The sequence below is a fragment of the Balaenoptera physalus genome (genome assembly GCF_965194825.1).
Source record: "Balaenoptera physalus genome assembly, chromosome: 17".
NCBI lineage: Eukaryota > Metazoa > Chordata > Mammalia > Artiodactyla > Balaenopteridae > Balaenoptera > Balaenoptera physalus.
Genome location: NC_138895.1, coordinates 9730126 through 9752759, shown reverse-complemented (window position 1 = coordinate 9752759; position 22634 = coordinate 9730126). Strand labels below are relative to the sequence as shown.

Below are 22634 nucleotides of genomic sequence, written 5' to 3'. Positions count from 1 at the left end.
ACAGTAGTGCCTTTTTAATTAAAATGTTTTTAACATGTAAGTTACACTTAAAAAAACATGTTACCAGTTTTATTTTTTGATTTTTTTTTTATAGAGCAGGTTTTTATTAGTTATCTATTTTATACATATTAGTGCATATAGGTCAATCCCAATCTCCCAATTCATCCCTACTTTTGATGTGCATCAGGTCCATAGGGCAGAACCAGGTATGTCCCTGCAAAAACAGCCTTTCAAAGCTGAGCATTTGTGCATAGAATGCAACAACATTTCAATGCAATGGTAAAAACCATTTCATGCCAGTGATGCCTCAAATATTATTTGTGAAAGTATAATGTACATTCCCAGATACTGACATTTATGGTACATAATTGCTGCACCTGACGACACTAAGATTTGCCTACAGATGATTTTTTAACAATAAGTGTACATGTTGTTGTAATCTATGAATTTTAAACACCTGTAGTTTACTTAGCTAATTACCGAGCCCACTCAACACATCTGGCTTCTCTGTCTTTGTGTTAATCAATAACTATTTAATTACAATGTTATGCCTTTTATGCTAATTAGGATTTTGAGACCATAAAATGGTGCTACCTTTGTGTTTCATGCCTGTACTAATGTGTTATATTTATAGTTTGTTGTATTCAGAACTCATGCTGCATGTGCATGTATGCACACATTTTATTTCATTTGCACAACAGAAGTGTTTCTATTCAGTCTGTTTTTTGCCAAGTTTACTGTCTGAAAAGAAAATCCTTGCTTATTTTAAAATTTTGGTTGGAAAATTCCTTGTCTGAGAAAAATAGATGTTTGTTTTAATCTGGTAGGATTCTTTTAAAAAAAAAAAGGAAAAGTCATATGATCCTTTTAGCTGTTTCCTTTTTGAAAGGTAGCCGGATAAATAGAATAATATTGGTATTTTTGCTCTGTGGATGTAGCTGCTGGTGTGGTTTAAAACCCTCTGCAAAAGAAGACTGTTTTTTCTCAGTTGCTTCCTTTGCTCAAATAATTGTGAAGGCTGGAAAGAGGTCTGATTAATTGCAAACTTGGATGTGGTAAAAACCTCTCTGGCAGGTTCTTATCTCTCACCATCATCAATCTCAAGTTTCAGAGTAACCATCTTGGAAGGCTTGCAGGAGCGAGCCTCTTGGGATCTGCAAATTCCAGAGACAAGGACTCAAATGCAGAGCTGGATTTCTACTGTAGCAGTAGGATGGGTGTTAGCCTACGCTTATTGCTTGACTCGTCACTGGGGTCTTTAGGGTTCCATACCAATCTCGGTGTGTATATGTGTGCACATGTGTTCAGGGGGAAGGGGGGCTATTCACTTTGCTGTGGGGCAGGCGCTGAACTGAGAATAAAAGCCCACATCTGCCCGCGATATTCATTTTGAGAGTACTGTCTCTCTTCATGTCTCCACAGATCCCCTAATATGACTGGTAAGTAATCACACCGAGTATGGAGATGCTTCATGTCAGCATTAGCTCTCTGCCTTTCGTCTAAACAAGATTAAGTGTCACTAGCCAGATATTCCACAAGTATATAAGGCCCAGTGGCCGCAAAGGACATTGTTTATTTTACCACTATTAATTCTTTAGGGGGGGAATGATATTTAAGGTCATTTTTTTTAACCCCATGGCTGAGTTATGGGGTTTTCTTTCTCAGTGTCCTAAGGAGTTCAGGGTGCTTCCAAACTATTAATTAATTCATATTATAAAGTGAATTCTTACTAGCAATGATTAATCCCAGTAACTTTAATTCCCCTAAATGAAGTAAAGACCATTTTTAGCTCTTCCTTAGAGTTGAATGTGAAGCTTTCCAAAGAATATTTGAATCCTTTTCAATTTGCAGATCATGGGGAGACATATTAATTTCTGGTTGTCCTTACAGATAGCAGCTACTCTTAAAATATCCAGCTTGTCCAAAAGCACACTTAGCTACGCTTTCCATAAGTACCTAGATGAATACACACACTATTATCCAAAGTAGAAAACCTCTTCCCTTTGACATTTCTGCAGCTGGCCACCAAACAACCCTCTTGCCATGAGCTGGGATTATTTCTGTGGGCCAACTTCCCAGATGGCATCTTCAGTGGATGTTGGGTAGTTACTGTAGCTACATCGTTTGTAGTGTCTAAAGTGGCAACAATGCCTGTCTAGGCTCTGCCCAAGGAGACTTCAAACAGTGTAGGTTTCCTCCTTATAAATAAGATAGTCCTATTGTACATATAGATCATTATAAATTTAAACATCTCATTAGGTCACAAGATCTTCTCTGAGAATGAATGTATACGGTTTTCCTTGCTCATCTCTTTAACAGAAATGCTATTTATAGGCATTGTTCTCTATTCATCATAGTGCAAAAATTTCATATTTTCTTCATTAGCACTTTGTAATCTAAAAGTATACAATCTATATTAATTATAATATATTGGTGAATGCAGAACAAAGGCATTTAGAACTACTTTAATTCAGAGCCATTTATGTAGAAAGTGACTCACACAGTCTGATATAGTTTTCCTTTAAGAATGATGCTTTGAGCATTTTGTCAACCAATGACAAGGCGTGATGGCATCTCATTGTTATTTAAGAATAAGCGTTGTGCATTGGGAGCTCTGTGCATACTGAAAGGCATGGTGCAGGGGCCACAGTTTGGGGACATGGAGGGTGGGTCCAATCAGTAACCAGAATATTCCCACACAGTCCCTGAGGCTGGAAAATCTCGTTAATCAAGGGTCCAGCTCTTTGTCTCTGAGTCTGGGAATGAGATACACAGTTTTTGAGGAAGTCTAGCACCACAACAGTTAGTTTGGAGACTTTCCAGAAATAGATCAAAGAGGAGAAGATTTTTTTTTTCTTTTTACTGTCAAAACTATTATACCTTTAAAGGTGTCTGTCTCCTCCCTGAAGGGCAATGTTTCTAGGGCCATGTCTAGCTGAGGAAGAAGACCCTGTAGCCCTCAAAGGCAGCAGCTGTACCACAGACCCAGCAAGTGAGACTAAAAGGCAGAGTTTGCCTAATCATAGGCTCACTGTTAAAAAACAATTATCTCAATTTGGGTAGCAGCCTATTGGCTGACTTAAAACTTGTTTTTTTTTTTAAAGGTCAATCAAAGGAGAATTGAAATAGTAGCCCAGACACTTGCATTCTCTATGTATCCTTAAGTAGTTTCATTTTCATTTACCTCTTTAACATTCTCTAATCCCAAGCCATGTGCCAAGTAGCAGTGCTATAATACTTTAGGTAAGTTACATAAAGTTTCAATTTAAAAGTCCAGGTAGTCCCCTTATATTTTAAGATTGAGGCAGTCTTTGGTAAAGGATTATGCTATTTGGCACACCTGCCTCTATTTGGGGAAAGTTATATTTTTAAATTGTCAGCTTCTAGATGTGAGTCTGGTAAGGGATATATTACCCCAAGCAGACTAGGCCATGAAAAAGGCACTGGACTTGGAGAGTCTGTGTGACATAAATTCTATAACAGCAGAAACTTCCCAACGATCCCCTCCCCAGGATCTCACATTATATCAGAAACCAGTATGTGCTACTACATGGTCCTCAGTAAAGATCCATGAAGAAGGGAAGGGGTAGATGCATTTTGGGTAAGGAAGGACTGACATCACATAGCTCAGAAAAAGCACAGCTGAGTGAGAGGTTAGTGACAAGATAGTAGCCACGTCTTCTAGTGGGCAAGGTGACATGGGGAAGACCAATTTCCCTCCTCTTCTCAACTCCTTCCCCTTGTCCAGAATCTAAGCAGTCATTTCTCTCCAAGTCATCCAACAAATGGGACAAATTTGCAGTAGAAAGCCAAGTAACTTGATGGCTTGGGTAACTTGGGCCATCACTGGCTTTGGGGAATAGAGTGTGGCAAAAAGGGCTAGTAGGAAAAAAGGGAGAGGAAGTAAATGCTGCCATTCTCAGAGAAAGATCCATTGTCTGGGCCCAGGGGAAGAGAGAATTTTATGGGGATATTCAGTAAACCTGGAATCCATGGGTCAGAGCCATGTATTATATACAACTAATGAAAGAAAGAATTTGAATTATCAATACAAGATAATAATTCTATTGAGGATTTTTGTAGCTATTTAATGATTCATAGTATTCTTTGGTCATTTATTTTACTTATGACCATGAGTCCTGTTCTCAAATTCAGATATCTTGTAATAGAATGTACTACACAATGCATATTTATTTATTAACATTTAGAAATAAGAATGTCCCTATAATTTAATGTGAATGCATAAATGTGTTAAGGCCATCATCTCATCATAAAATACCAGGAATTGGTATTGAAAACATTCTGGACCATTTATATAATTATTCTCAGTATTGAAAAAAAGATTCCACTTTGGGGATGTAAAAATTATAGCTTCTTAGTTTGATAAATACCCAATTTGGTCATAATTATGCATAAAATGAGGGCTTTGGTTCAGTGTTTGTGTGTGACTTGTGATAATTTTTTTGCCAGGTCAATTCTTGCATCAGATGGGAATATATTCAGAAGATTAGAGAGTGTCAACCAACCCACAGTATTAGTGTTGGTGATGGTTGAAATTTACCTGTCAGACAAAGCATAAGACAAATGGATTATTTGTGGACATACTGCTGAGAATCAGCTGAATCAACTGAGAAGCCAGATGCTCAGAGTCACAAAAAAAAAACTAGACAAGCTCTCAGCTGATTGTAGGACAGTGATTCTTAGGACTTGGTCATCCCAGAGCTTTTCAAAGCTTCTCATGTGTATGAAAGTGTCAAAGGTTAGTTCCCAAGAGAATGCAAACAGGCTCGTGGTCAATGCAAAGCTGCCAGTGAACATAATTAAAGAACTTTATCGACAAGAATAGGGTCCATTTTTAGAATGCAAGTTACTTCTGATGGTTCTTCGATTTTTAACGGCGTGATGGCAGATCCTCCCTACCTTTCTGCCTCACCCATGCTCCCGACTCTACCCTCTGCCACCCATGCCTCTTGCCCCACAACTAGGAGAAGCGGAATAACGTGGAGGAGACTCTAGGGAGCTCAACTTATATAGGAAACGAGAAGGAAAGATAGATTCCAAACAAGCCTTCTCTGACTGAAGTTTCCACGTCATACACAGGTTAAATGTAGCACTGCAAAAATTCCGAGGGCGATCCTATGCCTAATATTTATTGGAAGGCAATCATAATATTCTGATCTTTCTGGACTTATGAGGTGGGAGTGGCAGCAGCAATGTCTACTTAATGACATTTGTCTATTGTCTTTGGCCAGACTTGGACACAGCCAGTTCATATTCAATAGTACACCTGCTTTTTTCTGCTAATGTGGGTCCAGCTTTGTAATGAGAGTACTCTACGAACTCAGCATCCTACCTGCACCAAGAAGCAAAACCCTAGCCAGTGGAGAAGCTACCACTATTGGCAAAGCTTTGTGTCTTCTTCCGGATCTTTGACCCTTTTCACATTGTAGTTTAATTTATCTTTTTATGGCCTACCTTACCCTCTGATTTTATGTTTCTCAAGACCTGGCATGGATTCATTTTTGTAAACACAGTGCCAAACATAGAGTGAGTATGTAATGAATGTTCATTGAAGGAATTATTTGTTCTTAAATAAAATAAATAATACACACTACTATATATAAAATAGATAACCAACAAGGACCTACTGTATAGCACAGAGAACTATCCTCAATATTTTGTAATAACTTGTAAGGGAAAATAATCTGAAAAAAATAGGTATATATGTATGCATAACTGAATCACTTTGCTGCACACCTGAAACTAACACAACATTGTAAATCAACTCTACTTCAATTAAAAAAAAAAGAAAATGTAAAAAAAATACACACACTTTAAAATCAAATTTTCAATTCTGAATGTATTAAAGAGTTAAACATAAAATATAAACCATAAAAGAATTAGAAGAAAAACATGAATATTTATCTTAGGGAGAGGAAGTACTATATAAACAAAAACAGCAAAGGAAGAAAACAAAAAAAAATTATGTAGAATAGACATGGTAAGTTTGCTTTAGACGGCAGCTAATAAGAAGGAGAATTGGCATTGGAATAAAGAATTGACTGCCTTGCACCTGTGTTTTGCTAGGCTACTTTGAAAAATGGTTTTGCCACAATTGAATATTTTCAACTACATATTAAAAGGAATAATATTCATGTAAATTACACTGTGTTTATGCAGATAAATTGGTTTAATACACTGAGGAAAAATGCTGCATGAGTTAAACAAGATGCTTTAAAATGTCTTTAAAAACCTTATCAAGGAATAATTGGTTTGACTGTATTTTTCAGAGTTTAGTCAACTAGCCTGGTGTCCCTTAGGTGTGATCCTAGACTTAAAGTACTAGGGAATTACTTATTTGTAAAATATGTAGTTTTTCATTCCACAAGGATGTAACAAGAAAAGGTTCTTCTATTTAACCACAAGCCCTTTTTTTGCTGAGGTTGTTTTACAAGTAGTATGCCATACTAACCCAAAAAAATCCCCAATCGTAGGTTTAAGGAGTCTAAGAGATAATGGACAGAAAGTCATGTTTTGGAAAAGCTGTAAACTTTATTCTTATACCTGTAATTTCTGCCATCTGATTCACCATCATGAAGATTCTGGGGCATAAATCACTGTTTGTCTAGTAAATTTAAAAGGTTTGAAGTTCTATTTACAAATCTCATTTTCTATACTCATGCAGAAACGCATATTTATAAGAAAGTAATAAAACTAAATACTTCTTTAATAAGAATCTTAATCTGAATATGTAAATATTGACACTTTTAAATTAACTTAATGAACTCAGAATCTGAAATTAGCTCTTGATCAGACTAGCTGGATAATGGTTATTCATCATTTGGTATTGTAAAAATACAACTTTAATTACAATAAATTATATAACAAAACAAAACACAGCTTCAGTTTTTTTTAAAAAAAGACTCTTGTACTACGATGTCAATCTTATTAGGCAGAAGTCACTAACTGATGAAGCAAAGAGTAAAGCATCGACAGACATAAAAATCACATTTCAAATTTGAGAAGCTTAATGTGTTACAGGGAATATGCTCATACTTCTAGGAAAATGACTCAGTGAAGTATTTCCAAAATAAATACTTTAGCTAGAAAACGAATATTCTTTCTATAGGTAAGTGTGACCATTTAACAATTCAAGCCACAGAATGTCTGACTGAACTGTGGCCTCTTCACATTTAAATTTCTGGGCGTGACACTATTTTCAGCTGTAGTCAGACCCTCATGTGTAGTAAAACTCAGTGCTATCTATCTCCTGATCAAATGTTCTTTTGCTACGGCAATTTTAAAGTAGAATTGAAACTATAATAAAACTGTGGATATAGCCTCCTTGCTAATTTTGCATATTAGACATATCTTCAATAGCAGGTGTTAATTTCTAGGTAAATTCTGGTTGGGCTTCTTCTTTATTTTTAATATTAATTAATTAATTAACTTATTTTTGGCTGCACTGGATCTTCGCTGCTGTGTGCAGGCTCTCTCCAGTTGCGGCGAGCAGGGGCTACTCCTCGTTGTGGCGCGCGGGCCTCTCATTGCGGTGGCTTCTCTTGTGGAGCGCGGGCTCTAGAGCGCAGGCTCAGTAGTTGTGGCGCACGGGCTTAGTTGCTCTGCGGCATGTGGGATCCTCCTGGACCAGGGATTGAACCCGTGTCGCCTGCATTGGCAGGAAGATTCTCAACCACTGCGCCACCAGGGAAGTCCCTTGGTTGGGCTTCTTGAAAGATGATTCCTAACAGCTGCTATTCTCTAAGTGTTTTTCTGAGAATTCCAGTTTCCAGGCCAAAGGGAGCAATTCCCCATGTGTCTGTGAGTGTTCTGATGCCAGCTCTTTAGAATGATATTAATCTCTATGCCACAGATTCATGTATTTTTAAATCTACTTCAAGAACAAAAAGGATATAACGGCCCATTAGGAAACATTAAATCCTAATCATTTCGTTAATGTTCTAGCTAATATGTGTTCTATAAAGTTGCTCACTTTTATAACTAAGATTCTAGTGTCACGGGTTAATGAGCAACATAGCTTCTAAGGCTGTGCATCTGCCATCCATCCATGATCAGGAAAGGACTAATCTGTCGTCCTAGCAGACGGATCGCCAAGTCCTGTAGGGGTAAATTAACCCCCATTCTTTGTTGCTGTGTCTTACAGATTCACAGAGCATTTCTACATATGATCATATTTGATCCTTAAATCCAGTCAGGAGGATGTGTATTATTATTCTCATTTGTTTGAAGGGCCTGGCAGGGAAGCACAGCATCTTTTGTATCATTGACCAGAAAAAGCTGTGGGATGGGATCTCTTCTTATTGGGAAGGTCACTGGCTGTCTGTGCAGCTTCTGGAGGGACGCGGTCGGGGCACTGACGTGCACACACTCAGTCAAAATGACCCTGGGTTGCCTAGTTCCGATTTTTGAATGAGTCAGTGTTTCAACCAAACAGCAGTTACATGGCAGAGCGAGGTGGCAAACTCAGGCTGCTGACTTGCTCCTTGTCTTTTTCGTTACGTCTTATGCCAAGTTCCTCGGAGGCACCAGTGCTAACAGCCTCTACATCATATTCGCAGTAGATGAGAAAGGTTGTTGAGCCTGTCTCTTTATGCCCCATCCCTGCCCGGCCCTGGCCTCGGGGGAGGTGACTACCCTCAGCTCTGGGGCGTCCTGACTGTTGTCTACGGTAAACCAGTTGTCCTATTAGGTGGCTGTTCCAGGGAAAGGCTTGAAACCCAACTCCCATAAGGCAGATGTGGGAAAAAAATCTGCTACAAGGACTAAAAATTTTTTCATTTCTATGAAGCCACTATAATTGCTTTTTTCTGGACATTGTCACAGTAGCATAACCAGGAAAACAACCACCATAATAGTTAACACGTACGTAGCACTTACAATGTGCCAGCCATGGTTCTTAGCATTTTATGTATTTTAACTGACTTAATCCTCACAACAGCTCCTGGGGTAGGTGATGTTATTCTGCTGACCGTGTAGATGAGAAAAAGGAAACAGGTACCCAGTTACCAAGAGCTGCAGCCTTCCTGCTTCCAGTCCTAAATCAATACTGCGACACTGTCATTCTCAGTTACAACTGAATATACTTGGGCTCATTCTTGGTATAAGTAATTTGCTTAAATTGATAGCCAGTAAGAAGCAGACCTAATTTTGGAAGCCAGACCAAAGTGGCAAAACAGACATAGTAATAACCTGGATCCTTGATGACATCACCGCATCATCAACCAATCTTGAGACCTGCTCTACTTCTGGGCTTTGGGATGCGAGATGCTAGATGCCCTTAATGCCTATGGCACTTTGAGTCAGAGTTTCTGTTACTCCCAGCGTAATAATGGTCCCAAGTGATCCAAGAGTCATATTTTAGCACTGACTACGGATGCAGCTACCTGTGTTTGGATTTGGCCTTGTGATTTTGGGTCAGTTTTTTTTTTTTTCCCTCTGAGGGAAAGTATCCTTTCCCTTTTTCATTTGTAAAATGGGAATGATCTTGGTACCTATTTCATACGTGTGGTAAGGATCGGACGACATGATATATACAAAGCAGTTAAAACGGTGCCCCAAGTAGAGCTCATATTCACGAATATTTAGTTAATATTGGTGACTGTAAACATTATTATTTTTATTATTATTATTTTATTATATTTATTATTGAGGCTTGGTATTTTTCTAATCCATAAAATGTGAATAACAATAAACTTGTAGGGCTGTTATGAGGATTAAATGACATAACCCATATAGAGTGTTTAGCAGAATATTTGGCATATAGAAAATGTTCAAAGAAATTTGGTAGTTTTCTTTCCAATTAATTTTTTCTCTTAATCAAAATAATATACAAGTGATATAAAAGATAAAACAATTACTAAACACTTTTAAAGAAAAAAAGCAGTCCTTTCTATTTTATGAGTTAAAGCTATCATAGCATGTTGTTTTTCTTTAAAAAATTATATACACTAAAATATAATACTGTCATCGTTTATGTAAAGATTTACTCCTTCAATAAAGCAGTCTGAATACGAACTTCATACTTTTTTATAAATGAAAACAAATTATAGTCTGTGCAAACTGTTACATAAAAAATGCCATACTATTGTACAAGCAATTGGTCTATTTCTGAAATGAAAAATGGAGACATGTCTGGCAAATTATATTGCTTGCTGAACCATAAACTTGTATAGATCAAATATCCAAGTATAAAAGTTAAATATCTAATACTATACCCCGAAGGAGATATACTATCTGGATAAACTGAAACTGTGATCTGTAAAAATCTCGGGGTTTAAGTATAATTCTGGTTGAAATAAACATTAATAATAACCACCTGATTCTAAAAAAATTCCAAATACATTACAATTAGCTTTCTAGTCCTCTCAGAAACTGATGAAGCTTTCTATAGAAGCAATAAACTGTAACTCCATTTGCATTATTAAATTTAGTAATAGAATGAGGGCTCCTATATATCAAAGTCTTATTTACTGACACATATAAACCATAGAACTGTTTACTTCAATCTTTGGGAGTTAACAAATTTTAACCTATCAAGTTTCATTTAGGGGGTATTCCTACTAATTGAATAATATCCAATTCATAATAGACATGCTATGTAACCAAATGCAAACATTAATCTCAGTAATTCTTAGTGACATTGTGCTTTCTCAATAAGTATTTGTTGAATAGATAAGAAAACAGGAGTAGATAAAATGCCCATTCAAACTATTAAATTTTTCCATTGCAGATTTTTACCTAGGGAGCTATATCTATATGTTGCATTATTAGAGAAGAAGAGAGATATTTAGTTATATTAATTTGTCAAATACATAAATCTCTAGCATGGGAAAAGGCTGTAGTACTATGTTTTGGATGTATTTAAAGTCTTCATCTATTCAATTCTACAAATACCAGGTCAATGTCTTTTGTGCAAGACACTGTTATATGCTATGAGAGAAAATGAAAACTATACCATCTTGGTCTCTTATTAAGATGGGATACTGAAAACACACTTACAAAAACTATAGTATAAAGGGATATATATTAAAGACATAATCCACAAGGATGGGGAAAACATGAGAGGAGGCAAAGGGCACACAGTTTTGAAAGGCAGAAGCAAATGGATGAGTGGGAACCAACGTCAGTAGGGAAAGATAGGGACAGACCCAAGTTACACTTGCAGAGTCATAAAAAGCATCAGTTACTTCTGGAGCGGAGGTAAAGAGGATGGTTCTGAAATTAGCAGCCTGGGTAGAATCTGTCTGAGAACCAGTTAGACCTCTGATGTCTTCTGCCCCTCACTGCTACGTATCCCTCCTCCCCCACAAAGTCTGGAGTTGTATTCACTAGAGAGGGAAAATGGAGGCTCTTGATCTGTCGAATGCTACATATAGCTGAGGGTGGATGTACCACGCTGACAACGTGGGGATTCATGATCAGATGCATGCCAAATAAGGAACGCAAAGACCCCAGCCTCTGTCCCTAACTGGTTCTCAGGAGGCTGGCTCCTAGATCCCTCTCCTCTAGATAGAAATTGGAAGATTTTTTTCCTGAGGAATTTGGTCTATTTCAAAGCAGAAAAGGCAAAGACACTGACACCTGGAGTTCCCGAACAAATGGTCCACACAGGTCAATTCACAGTGTAGCTCATAGCTGAGAAGCCCCATGATGTGCTCAGCAGAGCCAATCAAGTTTTAAAGCCCTCACTCGTTATCATGCACGGAAAGCCAAGGATGAGAAAAATCTGAGGAAAGGCTCTCAAAGATAAAGACTCAAACTAACAGACAGAAAGAAAAAAAAAAAAGGCAAGCAACTTTGAGAAAACAGATTATGCTGGGAGAAAAAAATCTACAAAACAAAACAATTAGGAACATGTATAAACCCCAAATAGGATGCTATTAATGCAGGACACTCAAATTTTAAAAAAGCTCATTTGAAATTAGAAACATAATAGCACACCTGGAAATTAAGTAGAAGGGTTGGAAGATAAAGTTTTAAGAAATCTCCCTGAAAGTAGAGTAAAAAGACAAATGAATGGAAAATAGAGAAAAGGCAAGAAGCTAGACGATTGATCCAGAATACGCAATGTTTGAGCGATAGAATTTCCCATTAGAACATGGAGTACACACAGCAAGGAGGGGAGAAAATTAGCACCAAATGATTTAAGAACATTTTCCCAAAATACAGGTCATAAGTTTCCAGAAAGAAAGGGCCTGCTAAATGTTCTGCATGAGATGCCTTGTTAATGAAGAGTCTCACGTTTCCCAGAACTCATCCATTGCCGGATCTAAAGACCTCTCAGGATCCCTTGAGCCAGACCACGATTTAACTCTCAGTGCCTTGAAATATCAAAGACTAAATCCAAGAACTCTGGGTGATAATTTAATTGAAGAATAATAAAGCAATATAAGAAAACTCCCTGGATGGTCTCATATTATTTAATAAGCCCCTTAAAGATAAACAGGAGGGGGGATTTGTCAATAATATCATATTCATGCAACTTTTTAGAACATTCATCATCAAAATGTGATGTACCTTCTGGGATGTTAACTTCTATGAAAATGGTGTTTGTGGTTCCAAATGGTGCCAGGTGTTGCCAGTGAAAAATGAATAATTCTTAAAGCCTTTCATACCATTTGACCAAATCATCGTTCTCAGCCGCAAACGAGCCATACGATATGTTCTTCAGAATTTTCAGACCCTTTAACTTTGAACTCAAACTAAAACCTTCCCTAAACAAAGAATTAAAAAAAAAAAAGAGTAGCAAGGATAACCCCTGTTTAACTTCCTAGATTCCTTCCATTTATCTTCTATTCTCAACGATTATTTAATTAATCCCCACTTTTGCAAGTTATGTTCTAGCTGCTAAGAGTATACAGAAATAAAGGAGAATTCTTGGTCAAGATGGTGGTTTGCAACAAATATACTTTTGTTCCCTCCTTAAGCCACTAGAACAGTCCTAAGAGTTTTAAGAAAAGCACACAGGTACGCAAGGATGAAGCCAGGCTTTACCTTCTAGGAGCGAGGCTCGGAGACTCTCTTTTGGGATATCTGACAGCTGGAGAGCAAAGCCAAATCCACCCTAATATGAAGGAGGTGGCCAAGAAGACTCACGGAATTCGTCGAAATTTTGGGCAATCCCTCCCTGAAGACAGGGGACAGAGACCACGGCAAACAGGGGAAAACAAATGAAGCGTTTGGAAGAAACAGACACCCTAGTGGCAAAGATAGCTCTCTTTCTCCAGAAAAAAAAAACCGTCATTCATATCCACAGAAAGCAGAGAGAAAAGTATTATAACTATGAAGTAAGATGAAGATTTTGTATAAAAACGATCTTTTGGGTACTTAAAATATTATGGTGTAAATAAAAAGCTCATTTAGAAATGTTAGGCAATAAAGTTAAAGAACTCTTCCAGAGAAACTCCAAAGAAGTTTAAAAAGTTGTTCAAGAAAGGAAAAGTGTATGTATTTCACCATATCTTATCTGCAAATACCATTTTTACAGCCATAATAAAATAAACACTGAATAAGAAAAATAATAAGAGCAAACAAAACACAATTCACCTTGCTAATTTGCAAGAGTAGATGTGAAAGCCTATATTTAATGATTATCTTGCTGAAATGGTCTGTTGATCTTAAAAATCTAAATTAGAAAATGATTTTGTTAAAAAGAAAATAAGAATTTGCTTCAGAGAATACCTAGTGAAAGATGACCAAAACGGTAGATATTATGAGATTAAGCAAATTGTCTGATTTAGTTAACTGTGGTTTTAGGTAATATACTTTTAATAAATTAAAGTAATGAATGTATGTACTGCTTGCAAGGTAGAGGAAATTAAATTCAGTAGCTCTGTCATGGAACAATACCCCTATCCCCCCAGCCCAGAAAATAATGAGCTCCTTTGGAATATATTACCCTAATGGAGCTCATTCCCATGATGCTATCGAATGAAAGGAATGAAATATTGGTGCAAATGTAGGCAATCATTAATGCTGACAATGTGATTCAGTGAAGCATAACTCCCTGTCGTTTTTATTTTTAATTCTTCTATTATTATATGGCTTCAATGAAGTTTACATTGATATTTTGCAGAGGTCTTAACAGTTCTTAAATTTGACTTAGGAATCAAAACGAAACAACCAGCTAAGCTTTCCAAGAACAAAATTTTGGAAACAAAACTTTAAATGTTGCTAAGTGGGTTCTACAACAACAGAACCATTTAAGAGACCAATTTAAACTCAAACCACCTAGAATTTTCAAAAATGGATCTGTGGCTAAAGATAGAACATAGGTGACAATTTACAAGTCTTTGAAGTGCTGGCCCCTGACTGTAACTTGCAAAATGTAAATCATCTAGAAAACGCCAAAAAACATGTTTGGCTCAGTCACTGGGGTTCATCCTTGGTAATACAAATAAAATAATTATTAGTTTGATCAGGAAACAAATTGTCCACAGGCACTTTGTCTTTCTATACACACTATCTGCATAAGAATCTAACTTTCGGACTTCCCTGGTGGTCCAGTGGTTAAGACTGCCCATTTCCAAAGCAGGGGGTGTGGGTTCGATCCCTAGTCGGGGAAGTAAGATCCCACATGCCAAATGGCATGGCCAAAAAAAAAAAAAAAAATCTTTCAAGATCAAAATAACCAAACATTTGCTTCTAAAATGTCCACAATTTCCAGATTAAAATATTTTCCAATGCATTTGACACCCCTCCCCCATTTTTGGAGAACATTGTAATTGTATGGCCTCCTGTCTTAAACGGAATGATTTCTGAGTGGAATGATATCAATAATATTGGTTTAGAAGTTGTATTTTTATGTCACATATAATACACAGATGACATATTCAAAGTCTGAAATGAGTATAGGCAGCCATGGCAGAACTGAAAATTGCATCATTGGATTTGATGTTCTACATTCATTCAACTTTCAACATTCTTTGGTTGCAGGCCTTCAAGTGCAAAGACATTGTGGAGATGACCCAGAGGAGTGTGGACCTGAAGATGCTTTTCATCTAGACACGAAGACAAGCATGTAAAGAACCTGATCACCTAACAGAGCAGAATGGAGAAAGCTCTACAATGGGCACACAAGCATACATGGCTGCCGTCACCCGTAGGGTGCTTATGTGGAATTTGAAGAACAAGATGCACCTCTGGACGGCTGCAGCTCTGTGCATCCTGGGAACACGGGGGCAAGTGGAGACTGTTGCATTCAGCCCCGTAAGTTACTGCTTTGGAACTGCAACATCACTTCCAAATGGGCACACACAGGGAGCCTTCCTGGAAGAGGTGGCATTTGGCTTTGGAAGAATGGGCGGCATCTCAGTCAGTAGAGAAGCCTGGGAAGTACAGTCTGTTTCTCACTCTGGCCCTTTTCTCAATGATGGAAACGGGGAGCCGAGACTCATTTTGAAGAAAGCTCATTTGAGCAGCGGAGGTGAATGTACCTGTCACATCATCTTTTCCACGTGGCACCCTGCTGCATAAGACTCTGCCAGTTTAGTGCCCCCATTTATTTCCTCAGTACTGAAAATAGGATTTTACTTTTATTTCTACATAGACGGAGTACAGGAGGGATAGTAAATCGCCCATCTGTGGGAAGTTTCACTTGGTCCACATTTAACTGCCCGGCAAGTTTTTCAGCTGTCTGTCCATTTGAAGGAGCCCCTGTGTTTCCACAACCCATGAAACATGTAACGACTAAATTTGAGATTTTTCTAATTGAGAGTTAGAAAGCATGACTAAAGCATACGTGACCACAGTAAACTGTTGTGTCTAGGCTGGGCATTTTTGACAAATGGCTGGTTATGTGTAGTGAAGAAGTAAACATTAGACACAGCACCAAACGGCGACTCCATTGGTCTGATGCCATGTTTTTAAACACCCAGATGGCCAAATCCTCACATCCATGGCATGAGAGCGGCATTATGAATCAAAATAAGAGAAAGGATGCTGGGACCCAAAAGTGGTTACACTACAGTTATAAAAGGCTTACAACCTAAGCAACGCATGGGGATTAATAAAAGGTAAATCTGGCTGGATTTAATGCTGACCTTCAATGAAATAATTTACTATCCAGCAGTCACAGATGGGTTTATAGGGGAGAAGACTAGCTACGTATAATTTTACGGCTAAGAGAAAGGATCAAAATGCAAACATAATCTTTAGAATGAATTTGTTTCTGGCTAAGAGTACCACGGAGCAGTTAGGGTCCATAAAGTAAATGGATGGAAGACAATGGTATAAAAATATAATTTTTTTAGTTTGGAAAATATGGTCTGACTGATGATGATTTTTTTTCTATTTTGCCTGTGACAGAGAAAGTCTACCATCTTCAAACTATGTTTGTTGAAGAATCAACCAACAATACATAAAACAACAACAAAACAGTTAATGGATTATGGCTTAAAAATGTGGTGAGGCCAGTTTCTTTTTTTGAAAAAAAAATACTGGGTAAACACTTGTGCTTCAGATCATGTCTTTGAGCTTTTTACACAGAACTTGTTATTTTTACATCTCTGTCTTCTTTGCCAAAGGTGCTGATTAATAGGTGATTCAAGGTTTGAAAAATGCATGTCTACCAACTTGACCATTCTGATTGAATTAGGGGCTGACTGGGGAAAGAGATTATATTTCTGGGAGCCTGTACAGTATTTCATAGTTCATAAAACGTTCCCACATTTGAGTGAAATTATCCTGAGGCAATTCTGGAAAATATCATTTCTCCATTTTTTAGCTCAGCGAACTGCAATGCAGGTTGTAACAATGTGACTCCAAGCACCAGCATTTAAGCTGTAGACTCATGCACCTTCTCTGAATTATCCAGTAAGTTCAAACCAAAAATAAACTAGAGATTTCTTCTCCCTTCCCCTCCACCCCACACTTTCTCCAGTTGACTGTTTAGCATCATAGAGCAGTGGACTAAACTATCTATTCATTCTGAATTTCAAAATCACCAGCAAGCAATTAAATAACCAAGTTTCTTTTTCAAAAAAATCTGCTCTAAAAATGTCAAGATACTAAGTCATAATTCATCGATTACCCATGTTTCCATTCTGCATAGTGGATAACTTTGAGTAGCATAAAATCTGTGAATTTACTTTTCTGTGGTATCCTACCACAAAGACCACAGTTCCTGACTAACTAATCGTAATTTTGGGTATGTTAATAACAGCCAAGCAAATTTAAAGATCTTCCTTTAGCAATACCCAATTAAAGGACAAGGCTGAATAAACCATGGAAAAAGGTTAGGCAAAGATCTTAAGTTCAACTTACAGACTCCTTCTCCTACCGTTCCTCCCTCCCCCAACAAAGCCAGGAAAGTAGGTGAAAGAGAAGCAGATATTTAGAAGAATTCGATATGCAAAGCTTCCCAATTAGTTATAGCAGCAATTATTTCATCAGAAGTTCCACAATATCAAAAGCAGTTTATTTCATTAGCACTAATTCCATTTTGAAGGGCAACGCCAATTAAAGACTTTTAATTGAGCATCATTCATGGTTTAATAGAGATTCTCAATGTAACTGATTTAGAATTAAAAGTATAATTATAGAGAAATCCAGCAATGTGCTTTATAAGAATTAAAAGTATAATTATAGAGAAATCCAGCAACGTGCTTTATAAGAATGAAGTTAGTATTTCATACTAATTTCCTTGAACTTGTTTGACCTTTTTTCAACAGCTTTTGTGGGGTTATATCAAACTTCTAATTTGCAAAAAGTAGGAAGCAAAATTGTGAAAACGATTTTAGGATAAATTATTAAGAAGTGGTGTGTAAATATCCTGAAGAATGTCACAAGGAATCCAGCATGTGTCTCATAACAAGAACATCTGGTTTTATTTCTCTGATTAGGTTCACAGATGGAGAATAGATGGAAATAGTCATTCAGGACTAGTTCTTAAACTGGCAAAATCTTAGGCAATATTCTTGTTCTTTAGGTAGAAAGAAATTTGAACAACAGATAAGTGGCTTAGAAACTACTTCCATCATAGTCCCTCAATGGCACTCATTAATAAATTGATGTCAATCACAAGGGAGGTTTCTGGGGAAGTGTTGCTGGGTTTCATCTTTTTATCTGTCCTCTTCAGCATTTTTCCAATTACTTACATTTCTTATGTAAAGAGACGGAGGGCAGACTCCCCCCACTCCATTTATAGTTGAAGTTAACTTCATGATTAGTAAATATGCTGAATCAAAACTCTCTTCACATGATGTAGCCACGGGCTGAAATCTACCAAGTTCCTGTTTAACTGGAAAAATATAAGGTCCTACACTTGGCTGCACACAGAGGGGAATATGTAGGCTAGGCGTCTTAGGAATTCGATTCAATAGGAATTCCATACGAGTCATTAATATAGCCTCAAGAAAAAAAAAAAACAAAAACCCAAACATGATCCTAGGCTGAATTAGTAACAGCAAAACATCTAGAAGTGAGAGGATGGCCGTGCTCTGCCCTGTGCTGCACTCAATTCCGGGTGTCACTCGGTAAGAGGAGACAGAAGGGCTCAGATGACAGACGAACACGAACTTAGGTCAACTGTGAGAGGGCTTATTGTTTATCCTGGGTCAGAATAGACTAAGCACTTGAGTGGAACATGAAAACTCTCTTCAAATATTTCAGGGTTTGATATTTAGAAATGAGGTTTATGAAAAGCACTTAACCTTTTTTTCCCTTCTAATGGGCATAATCACAGTATTCTATTGATTCCACCTGTGAAAAGTGGGAACTCTCACCATTTTTACCTTGTCCTTTCTATTGTCTTTCCATTTCCCAGTTTATATTGATTTAATGTGTTATTTTAGATCCAATTTAGGGTTAAATTAATTTATTACATTGAGTGTTTGAGATGAATCAACGAACAAAATGGACAATGACCTCTGCCCTTGAGGACTATATGTTCCAGCATTTGGGAGGTGCTAGAGGTTGGGAGGAGGGAGAGACAACAGCAACAACAAAACCATAATAAATAAACAAATTACTAAGTATGTTAGAAAGTGAAGAATGCTATAAAAAAGAAAAAATAGAGTTTACTGGGGGTGGAGGAAGTTTGCAATTTTAAATAAGGGGCGATGAGGACATTTCTCATTAAGAAAGTGGTATCTGAGACAGTCTTAGGAAGGGGAGGTAGAGAGACATGAGAATAACTCTTGGAAGAAAATACCAGGCAGAGGAAACAGCATGTGCAAAGGCCCTGAGGCAGGCAGGTTCCCAGCCCAGGGAACACAAAGAGGCTAGTGTGACTGGAGCGGTGGGCAAGTAGTAGGACAGAGGATGAGGATAGAGAGGTCATGAGGAGGTCAGGAGGAATGTTTCTAAAGCTCAGGCAGGGCCCTGTAGGCTGCCGTAAGGACTTGGTTCTTACTCCACGTGGAAAAAGGAGCCATGCAGAGTCCTGAGCGGAGGGCTGCCAGGACCTCTAGTTTAAAAGGATCACTCTGGCTACAGTTTTGAAAACAGACTGTAGAGGGGCAAGTGTGAAGAGATTCAGACCAAGTCTCTTCCATTTATTCCTTAGTAAAGTAAAACGGAAGCGATTTAACAGTGCCATTTTGCATTGCCTGTATATTTTTAAAAAATTTTACTAGGAAAAAATGAAACAGAACATGTCACAAAGAAATCATTGAACTATATGACTGGAAGAAACCTTGAGAAATAATCTATTCTACCTTGCCTCAATCAGATAGCCTCCCAGTCAATGATTTCAGACACGTATGAATCTGTTTTACCTTAGAATACTTCTAGTAAAAGAAATTTCACAGTGCCTTATAATCCATACTCCAAAGCTTCACAGATGTCTCTTTCAGAAATGCCTGCCTTATGTCAAATAAGAATTCTTCATTCTATAAATTACAATTTATTTCTCTCTCTCTCTCTCTTTGAAAATGGGAACTTCTTAAAACAAAGAACACTAAATGTAGAATCAAAAACCCAGATTTCTAATACCAGGATTCTAATCACAGCGGCATACCATGTAACCTTTGTCAGATCACTTTGTTTCTATGTATAAATTAAGTAACAGATGTAGACCTTCCTTTAGCTCCTAGGGAAGAAATGAGTTCTATAAGTCTAAGACATAATTAGAATCATTGTTGGTATTCTTCTCATTAGGAATGGAGAATTAATCCAGTCCCTTACTAGGATTTTAACTCAGCAAGATGGTGTATGTTGCCTATAGATATGAAATCTTCAGGGAGCACTGAGTCATTAATTCTGAGTCTAGGAAAAAAAAAAACCACTCTGAATTCACCAAAAGCTTTTAATCCAGATTTAGATTCATTCTTACTCTATTACAATGAGTGACCTTTAAGGAAGAAATCCTGACAGTAATTTAAAAGAAGTTTAACAGAACACTTCAATATAGCTAACACAGACTCCCTTAAAAAAATATACTTCAGGTGTTACAGTGATGAAAATTAGATATTTAACTGAGTGAAAATTTACGTGATGACCATTAAAATTTAAAACTCAGTAGCTCAGTTTCCCAATTTAAAAAATATATATAATTTAAAAATACTCCCTTCGTTTGGAACCATTTTTCTTAAGGTGCCAGCAATAGCTAACGTCGTGACCAGCATGGAGTCCACATCTGACCACATTGACCACATCTGAAATAGAGTTCAGCTTCCCTCCTGCTTTCCTAAGGACTGTTATTAAAATCATTCATTCTTCGCCCCAGGCTCAGTTTTGTATTTATCGTCATTATTGCTTCCGCCCTCCCAAGCCCTCGCTGAGTACCGTGGATTCCATTTTCAGAGATGCCCGATATTCTTTGCTCTATGGCCATTGACCATTTCCCGCTTCACCTCATTACTCATCAGCCTGGATTATCTCAGTGCCCTCCTAACTGGTCCCTCGCATATGGCTTCCTCTCTAATTCATTCTCCATGCTGTTTCTGTACTTATTTTCTGAAAGCTTCGCTCTTATTTTTTGTTCAGGTTATCACTGAACCTTCACCAGATGACATGCACTGTATTAGGTGCTGGTGATGTGGGTGTAAATAAGACTTGGTCCTTTCACTTGTGGAAACTGCAGTTAAGTTTGGCAGAGAGACATGCCAGGAAGCAATTTTAACACAGTATGACTAGTGCAACATGAGCATGTGCTACGGCAATAGGAGGAAGGGATCGAGGCTGCCTAAGGTGAGAGGCATTAGGAAAGTCGTCAGACAGGAGAAAGTAATATGAAATCTGTGTACACAGTGACAAGTGGGCTTGCACCAGGCAGACACAGGGAAAGCTAATTCTCAGCAGAGAGAACAATATTTGCGGGGGGCATGGAGATAGAAAATACAGCAAGTTTGAAAATCTCTAACTCTTCCCAGTTTGCCAGACTACGGGATGTGAGCTAAGAAAGGTAGAAGAATTGACAACAGAGTTTGGGCAGGAACCTTTCGAGAGTGGATTTCATGTAGCAGATAGGCGATTTAGACTTTATTTTGTGCTTCACAGATACTGGAAGTGATGTGGTAATATTTGGTTTTAGGTAGATGACTCTGGAAGGTGTTCTACTCATTTGCTGGATGCATCAGGAGCCGGCAGCAAGGAGATGAGTTAGTCTCCTGCCAGAGTTCAGGGAAGAGCTGATTAGGGCAGGGGGTTGGAGTGAAAAGGCCCTGTTACACAGTCTGTAATGTGGAGGGTTTTTAGTTTTGTTTTCTAGGATTGGTTAGATAAGCTCAAGTCATTGCGTATGTGCATATAAATGACATTTGCTCTTTACCTGAAGTACATTGGCCTCCTGTTTCCCCTAGGCCCATGATTTAAAAAAAATTTTTTTAATATTTATTTATTTGTTTGTTTATTTATTTATAGAACTGAAGAACACATTTAAAAAACTAAAAATAGAGCTACCATATGGTCCTGCAGGCCCATGATTTTTTAAATTGGGTTCTTCAGGGCCTTAAGATTCGTTAGAGGTCCTTCGGGGGCCTTGCAGGGAACTTCTTAAAACAAAGGCCTTCTAAGGCCTTCTTTGTGCCTTAGAAGGAAGGGGTGAGAAACCAAGAGGCAAAGCCCTTGCACCTCTACCCCCTACTTCAGTAAAGCCAGCTCTGCTTTTGTTTGTTTTATGTGTGAAGTTCCACATAAGATCTTGTTTGAAGAAAGCTATCTAAACAACTTCTGCTCAATGTAGTGGGTAGGGCCTGTGCAGTTTTAGCATTCGTTTAGTACTGACATCAGACTTGGAGGAGTAACCATTTTGTGCCAAGATGTAGAGAAAGGCTGGGCTGAGCCTTTGTTGTGACCACAGAGAAATACTATATACCAGATGACTGTAGGTCACATGAAGATGAGATTTCTGGGACCAAGAGTGTGTAAAGGTCACAAGTCATATTGGAAAGCTTGTTCCTTCTAGTTTTTCCAGATAACACACCTGCCTCTTGTCATGGGGTGCTAATTCTTATGTTGTAGGGAGCAGGTTATGGAATGCTTCCAAGAGATATAAGGTGTTTTACTTAAATATCATTTGATGAAGATACCATTATGGGGCTTCCCTGGTGGTGCAGTGGTTGAGAATCTGCCTGCTAATGCAGGGGACACGGGTTCGAGCCCTGGTCTGGGAAGATCCCACATGCCACGGAGCAACTGGGCCCGTGAGCCACAACTACTGAGCCTGTGCGTCT

The 22634-nt window shown here is 37.9% G+C and overlaps 1 protein-coding gene across 3 annotated transcripts in view; it reads right to left on the bottom strand.

Moving 5' to 3' along the window:
• Positions 1 to 22634, bottom strand: part of NKAIN3 (sodium/potassium transporting ATPase interacting 3) — a 507826-nt gene that overhangs the window by 119683 nt on the left and 365509 nt on the right. The window lies entirely within an intron of this gene.